Source organism: Dipteris shenzhenensis, chromosome 30 (assembly GCF_047967505.1).
Source record: "Dipteris shenzhenensis isolate YYH24624 ecotype China chromosome 30, Dip_SZ_1.0, whole genome shotgun sequence".
In the NCBI taxonomy this organism is placed as follows: domain Eukaryota; kingdom Viridiplantae; phylum Streptophyta; class Polypodiopsida; order Gleicheniales; family Dipteridaceae; genus Dipteris; species Dipteris shenzhenensis.
The window spans coordinates 39,527,828-39,535,552 of NC_141625.1; the positions used below are offsets into that span (position 1 = coordinate 39,527,828).

At 42.5% G+C, this 7,725-nt stretch overlaps 1 pseudogene; it reads right to left on the minus strand.

Moving 5' to 3' along the window:
- Window positions 1–4,411: 4,411 nt before the first annotated feature.
- On the minus strand, window positions 4,412–7,272 carry LOC147882096 (alpha-galactosidase-like; annotated as a pseudogene).
- Window positions 7,273–7,725: the final 453 nt, after the last annotated feature.

A 7,725-nucleotide genomic window follows, 5' to 3' on the forward strand; every position in this document is an offset into this window, starting at 1 on the left:
CTCAGCTCACTCTTTTGGGAGGCTCTCCACGTAGCTTACTCTTCAAGAACCTCTCCACGTGGCACATCCATTCGATTCCACATGGCAATTCTTCCTTTGGAAATAGAATAGACAAGTAGCATGACCCATCTACGATGGGCTAGAGACCCACTCCATTGGGTCTCAAGATGGGATCTTAAAATGTATTTTATTTCAAGAAATAAAAAAAAAGGTTTTAAGACCCCCTCACCATAAGCACTTCTTGGCTCAGCTCTATGATTAGTTTATTCAATGATTTAGCTAGGTGAACACCCATGTGATGTTGATCAAGGGGCAAAACATACGCACAAAAGATCCCCCTCACCCCCACCTTACACACACACACACCTTCCTCTCTTTTTATATATAGACCCCAGCTGGCCCCATGGTAGCTCTTTCTCTCTCTCTCTCTCTCTCTCTCTCTCTTTGACGCACACACACACACACACTCACACACACTCTCTTCCTACAATTTCCACTCTTTTTATAGACCTTGAACCCCTTGTCTCTCTCTCTCTCTCTCTCTCTCTCTCTCTCTCTCTCTCTCTCTCTCTCTCTCTCTCTCTCTCTCTCTCTCTCTCTCTCTCTCCCTCTCTCTCTCTCTAAGACAACATAAATCCCACATGTTGGTCTACATACATGTCCATAGAGACTCACGCTCAGTCTTATATTAGCACACCTATCCCCCTTCTATATCACAGAAACATCGCCAAGTTCCATACCAGATCTCATACATTTGCCATTGAGCAGGGAGCTTGGATACACCAGCCCAAACATGCTAGAGTCTGTACCCTTTGTGACATGCAAACAGTTGAGACGGAGGCACATGTAGCTCTATAGTGCCCCCGATATGCACATATCAAGGAGGACTACCAACAGATACTAGGGGACTCCGCTCAGTTGACATTAGTTCTCTTCACTACCTCTCTGGCAACATTGGGATCTTTTGTCACTCATCTTTTTACCTGTCATCAGGAACTCATAGACTCCTGACCCCTCTCCTTGAGGAGAAGTCCTCTTTTTACATTGTATCGAGACGGGTCCCATGGGTCATTTTTTGGCCCCCCGAGGATGCTAATAAATTCTACTTCTACTTCTACTTCTCTCTCTCTCCCTCTCTCTCTCTCTCTCTCTCTCTCTCATGCTAATAAATTCTACTTCTACTTCTACTTCTCTCTCTCTCTCTCTCTCTCTCTCTCTCTCTCTCTCTCTCTCTCTCTCTCTCTCTCTCTCTCTCTCTCTCTCTCTCTCTCTCTTTCCCATTTTTGTCCTCCCTTTTTGTTCAAACTTTATATATTCTAAATTTTCATTTTATGTTTTCCAAAATTTCATTGTATGTTTTCCAAATTGGTCTCAAATTTATTTTTCTATACCACTCCATTTTTTGCTAAAAATCTACTTACAAAATAATGGTATTTCTTTATGCTAATGTTTAAGGTTTAAAAATTACTTAAACTTAATTAAAGGTCCCCCTCCCCGCACTCTCTTCCCACTGATCAGTTAGTAGCTACCTCGCCTTTCTTGCCAGCATGCGTCTCCAAAAAACTGGCCTATTATTTTATTTGCTTGCCCTCGACTAACCCCCCCCTTTTTCCCCTATTTAAAGGACCTAGCTCCCCCTTTCCTCTCCTATTGCTTTGCTACAGTCAATGTCTACTACCCGTAGTCTAGGCGGAGTAGCTAGTCTAAGCGGCACTTCTTTTTACGTGGAATGAGGGCAAATGCCCCCACCTCCCAATGTTTCATAACCTCCCGACTTACCCTCCCTCCCTCCCTCTTATATATAAGCCTACTCTACCCGCATCAAATCCCATGGGCTGAAGACCTCTGGGTGTAGGCCCTCTGAACAATCTGCCCTCTTCCCTCTACCTATAGTATTCTTCACTCCCTCGTACTTCCTATGCTTGCCCCGCAACCCCCCTATAGTCTACCACAAAGTTATATTTCTTAGACTTCCCCGCTGATGGAACTGCGATAGATTGGCTCTGACCTCATGTTTTTCTCTCTATAGTCAAAACCTCCTCATTGCACAATTGCTCTCTACCTCTGCGTAGGTTTAACGGAGATAGAATGCACATGTAAATTTGGGATATTCTACCTTCCTGGCTACATATTTGGTGTTTGATGGACATTGGAACTTTGCAAGTACATGCAAAATTGGTGCATCATTTTATTTGCTACCCCCTCATGGAGAGGGCTTGAAGCAACATCATTTCCTTTGAGGTTACACTTGAGGCGACGGAGGTCAAGGGAGGAGGCAGAGGACGATGTAGAGGAAATGAAGGTAGTGGGCATGGTGAAGGAAAAGGGAGAGGGCATGTTGGCAATACTAGAGCTTCTACTATGCTTCTTAATTCTCTCCTAGAAGCTAGTGATATATTATTCACGTCTCTTGTGATGCAAAAATCTGGAAGTACCTTGCAAGCTTCAAAACAATACTGCTGCAATTTGAGATCTTTTAAAGTACCTTGCAGATTTGAGTACAACACCTAATTTTCTCTAGGAAACCACATATACATTCTTCACATCTCTTCTAATGCAAACATTTGGAAGTACCTTGCAAGCATAAAACAACACCACTGCAATTCGAGACCTTCAAATTGGTTTGGATATGAACACTGACATGCTCGCCACACTTGTCCTCAGTACCACACACCCATCCTAGGTAAGGGCTATGATAGACTCCTTGGTCTCTCAGGGAACCTTGGAGTTCAAGACTTTATCAATCCCTCATTGATTCACATTCCCCTCCTACTGGCTCTCCTATGGTCCCTACACCCCAAGCTTGTTGCATAAGAAGACAAAGTATTGAGTGCTACATCTTGAGTTACCTCTGAACCTCCCGTCATTGCTCCAATCAACTTACCTGAGGATGCAACGAGTTCCTATATCTACTATACATAGCTTCAAAATATTGGAAAAATGTCCCTTATAATCTCCACATTTGTGCATAAGCCATACCTTAAATTGTGCTGCAGGATGAATGGAATAAAATCAAACAATTCAACTTTATCAACATCTCTTTCCTAGGACATGGGTGTGGTTGAGCCATTTTTCTTGGAAGAAGTGCACAGTTATCATTTCATTACTTGTGGCTTCTCCACCATCGAATACAAACTTGATGTCCCTAATACTTTCTATTGAGCTCAAGATGCATGGATCAATGACAATGTACACTCCCTTGCAATTCAACTTCTACATACTCTAAATAGGATTCATGCATCTTCAACGTTTATCATGAATCTGCATTCTAGCCTTCAGTACATTTAGAAAATGCGCTAATGACCGATAGCAAAAACGGTGAAAAGGGAAATGGGATTCTAAGTCGAAGACACTATTAGATCTAGATGTGAGTTGGGGAAACTCTAGGAATAGATGTTTACAAACATAGAGAATGGTGGATGAGGTGAATGCATCTGTCAGGAGCTCGAGAGCCTATAATTTTTTATGCCGAGAAACACAAAGAATATCACTCTAAGAACCAAGGACAATGTTGCCTTGGTTCTCGATAATAGACTCGATTTACGATGTTAATTTGGATGTGCAGCAGATACATGGCTTGGTGGATGATGAAAATTTGCATGCCCCATGGAGGGACTGAGAGCGCAAGGAGAAGTCTATCCATTGCTCTCCATGTGGCAGCTTTTATTTTAAGAATATACACATAGAGATGCTAAACATATTCCTTTTTTTTAATTCCCATTTTTTATTAAAAAACGTAAACAATTTCTTACATGAAGAATACAATGTTCTTTCTTATTTTCTAGATAAACAACTCATTTAATATGCATATACTCAAAATTAATACATAGGAAAATATAAATTCTTTCTAATTTTCAAGATAAAGAACTCATTTCCTATATAGGAATTGTAGAAAGTAGTTCATTCTCCTTATAGGAACTCACATTTCCTAGATAGCAATATACATGGGCTATATAGGAAATGCAATTCTCTACACAACAAACTTGGAATCCACCTCATTCTCCATATAGGAACTCACATTTCCTAGATAGCAATATACGTGGGCTATATAGGAAACACAATTCCCTACATAGCAAACTTGAAATCCACTTCATTCTCCATATAGGAACATAGATTCCCTAGAGAGGACTATATAGGTTATCAAATTCCCTATATAAGAGTAAAAATCGGCTTCATTCTCTAAATAAGAACTCGCATTTCCTAGATAGCTATATGGGAAATAAAATTCCCTATGTAAAGAGGATAAAATGAGTAATTCGATCTAGTAAAAATGCATTAACTTCCTAGTCAAAAGTTCCTTGTGCTGGATTCGATGGACGTCGGTGCACTCGACCAGAGCTGTTTGATGTTTTGGGTGTAAAATAAGAATGATGGTGATTCCTGGTGATTGATGTATTACAATCGCAACTTCTCAACGACTGCTGCACACAACTGTGTTGCTTTGATTGCAACTCGCAGGTGTGAGGATGAACATGGAGACGTTGTGTGATCCCACGCTCTGCAGATAGCCTTGATAGCAGTTGGATAGCTCGCTTTGCTGCAGGCAATTGTCAAGCAATTGTTCATCAATACATCCTTGCATCGTATTGATCTATCCTGAATACTATTCCACATTAATGTCTACTGCTGATCTATTTTAACAAAATGATAATCGAGTCGAAAATACTCATAGACTTCTAAGATGGATTGCTTTGTTTTCACCTGCCACATATCTCGAGCTTGCACTACCTGCGTGCTTGCCAATCCCATATCTTGCCAGTTCGCGGTGATTTCAGCTTCCGAATCGCCTCAATTCCACAGCACTGCGGCTGTTCGACCCCCCGACAATGCTCTAGCCCACACCTTCCTGAAAACCCATCATCTCAGTACTCCCATTCCTACATTATTAATTTGTCATTAGTTAGCATAGTGAAACTAAGTTTGTCCTCATGTACCTCTAAACCTCCTGTGGTTGCCACCTTCTTTCCCTATGCTCCAACTGAATCTGCATGAAGCACAAGTACTTAGATTATGCAAATGCAGTCCATCTCATTTTAGTTAGCATAGGGGAAACATGATATAAGAAAGACCTTGATTTACGCGAATCACGTCTGTGTTGCTTAGGATGTCAACAGTGTCGCTCGTCACACTGCGAACGTCGCAACCTATAAGGAGAGGAGCCTAACCAGACTGAAAGGAGATCCAATTAACACCTCAAATGCTTACAATTTTCTTTTGAAGGCTATAATTACAAAGCATCATGAAGAAGAAGTAACATTTGCGAAACCTTCACGAGTGCCCATATGCTAAAATGCGAGCGAGACTCTTCCGTGGTCAATTCTCCGTTACCAACCTCCAGCATGTCTGGGTCTGCAATTGGTGGATTGATCAAGAAGACAATATTAGTTCACGACCAATCCTTACATTTTCTCGATGTGGGTCGTAACAAGATCCCCTGCATTACCGTTCCATCCACCTAGTCCAGCATCCGTAGCCCAGGCATTGTTGAGATCTGCTCGCGTAGTGATGCTGCATTGAAATGACAAATTTATCTAAGAATTCAATCAGAGGCTTGCGCGCAGCGTTAAGGAACAATGGACCTGTATAATGGAGTGCATCATTTTCAAATTGATTACGATGACATCGCGATTGCCATGGCAATCTCAAAGGATCTCTGCTCACCTCACCCAAGTGTTGTTGATATCTTCTGTTGTACGCCAACTGTTTCCGACCAGTGCAGCCCATGTCGCTGGGCTGTCTTGGCCCCTAAAACATCCTTATGTTTAGTGCATATGAAAAGATTGCCCCTTGGAACAGACTGGAAGGCATCTCACCATTCACATAGTGAAAAGAAAATAGCCTGACCACTGTTAAGGAGTGCGTTGCGCATAACTGGATATCTGAGGTAGTGAAAGGCAGCATTATCAGGTGTTGTAGCCTCAGGTGCTGTGCAATTTTTTGAGCTTGGAGGCAAGAAAGCCTCAATATAGATAACTGACCTTACTTCGGGTGACGTGCCATCATTGTCGCAGTTGTCATATTTCAAATAGTTGATTCCCTACAATTTAAATGACATGGCAGATTTTGAACCATTTGGTCTTTTACGTTACAGATTTCTAAATTATGTGGTGTTATGCTGATTGCACAAGCTGAGGAAACTTTCGAAGTCAGGAGCTGAGATTATACCCAAGAAGCAAATGTATCAGCATCTTGTTGTTTGTAACCGAGAGAACCTGGTCTCCCTGCGCAAGTTTGATATCTGCAGAAGGAAAACTCTCCAACAAAAGAAGAAAATGTAATCAGAGAAGTGATTGAACATAGCACAGACCAGAGTAGCAAGGACAATATATCCCGCATCCGAATATATTCCAAGCTTCAAGCCCAAACCATGCACGTAATCTGCAAGGGCACTCATGCCGGAATGAAATGTAGAAGCATCCGGGACAAGGTTGCCCTGCTGGATGGATCGGTATCATTTGCAAAATTAAAGGTAGTCCTCATCGGCTGGAAGCGCAAGCTAGGGGATTGGCACAAAATAATTCTATGAAATGGAATTCAGGATTGTGGAGAAGAAGAGCCCCAGCATGTAACAAAGAATCACCTGACTATCACGGCTTGTATCCGCCCAGCAGTCATCTGCAGGGTGAAATCAATAGTTAATTGGATTAACAAAGTTTTGCTTTGCCTTCAAAAGCAATGAGGTCTTCACGTATCGAAAACGCGAAAGAAATCGCATACCTATGTTAACTCACTCGTATCCCAGTCCGGCCAGCCCAGATGAAACTATTGCAGCGGCTGCATAGATCAAACAGGAATAATGGTATACGAAGAATTAAATACCTTGCCGAGAATAATTAGGGGCCATACAAAGCATTGGCGATACAATTGCCTGTGTCACAAATCAATTGCTCATTGATACCGCATCCAAAGTAGTTCCAGCTATTCCATCTGTGAGTGGGAGCCTGTTAGAGTGGAGATTCTGCGTTTGTGTCGTCTATAGAGGTCGATCGACGAGATATTATTTGCACATGCACGCCCAATCAAGAAGAACACTACTAATATGATCTCACAGGCGTGGCACGGAAATTTGTGAGAAGCTTACCCCATCTGAGGAGTGATTGCGAGTCCATTGCCCAGCATGCTACGGCCATGATCTGAAGTGGACTGGGGAACAAATGCGCCGCAACTGAGAGCAAACAGGGCAAACAGAAAGAGAGGCAGAAGGTGTGGCATGGCTTGCCGAATCGAGATTGGGCTAGGCTTCGTAATGCTGTAGGATTGGTGTCTGATCATTACACCGCAAGCAATCAGCGAGCATCAATGTGAATTTATATGTATTGGAGTCGCAAGGTTGCATTCATGTAAATGTGTTTCGAGATCTACCAGCTATATCGCTACGTTTGGCAGCTCCTGCACAGCCAGCTAATAAGCTAGATAAGATCATTCAGGTGATTCATCTCCGCTAAGCCTTGCATTTCCAATCGACAGCCGTTCAACAGCCTATATCTTCTCCAGCGTCTGATGCAACCAATTGAACGGAACTCCGATGCAATCAGTTCAACAGAACCCCATCGGTATCTCTCCGCCCCCCGCCCCCCTTCCCCCGTCCCTTGTTTTCCATCCTACCGAGCTAGTCCAGCTTCCCCGCTCGGAATGAAAAACATTCAATCAACCTCGAAAAATCTGAATTGGGCACTCTTTGCCTTGTTCTAAACGAGAAATAGATCTGATGAATTGCCACCCACA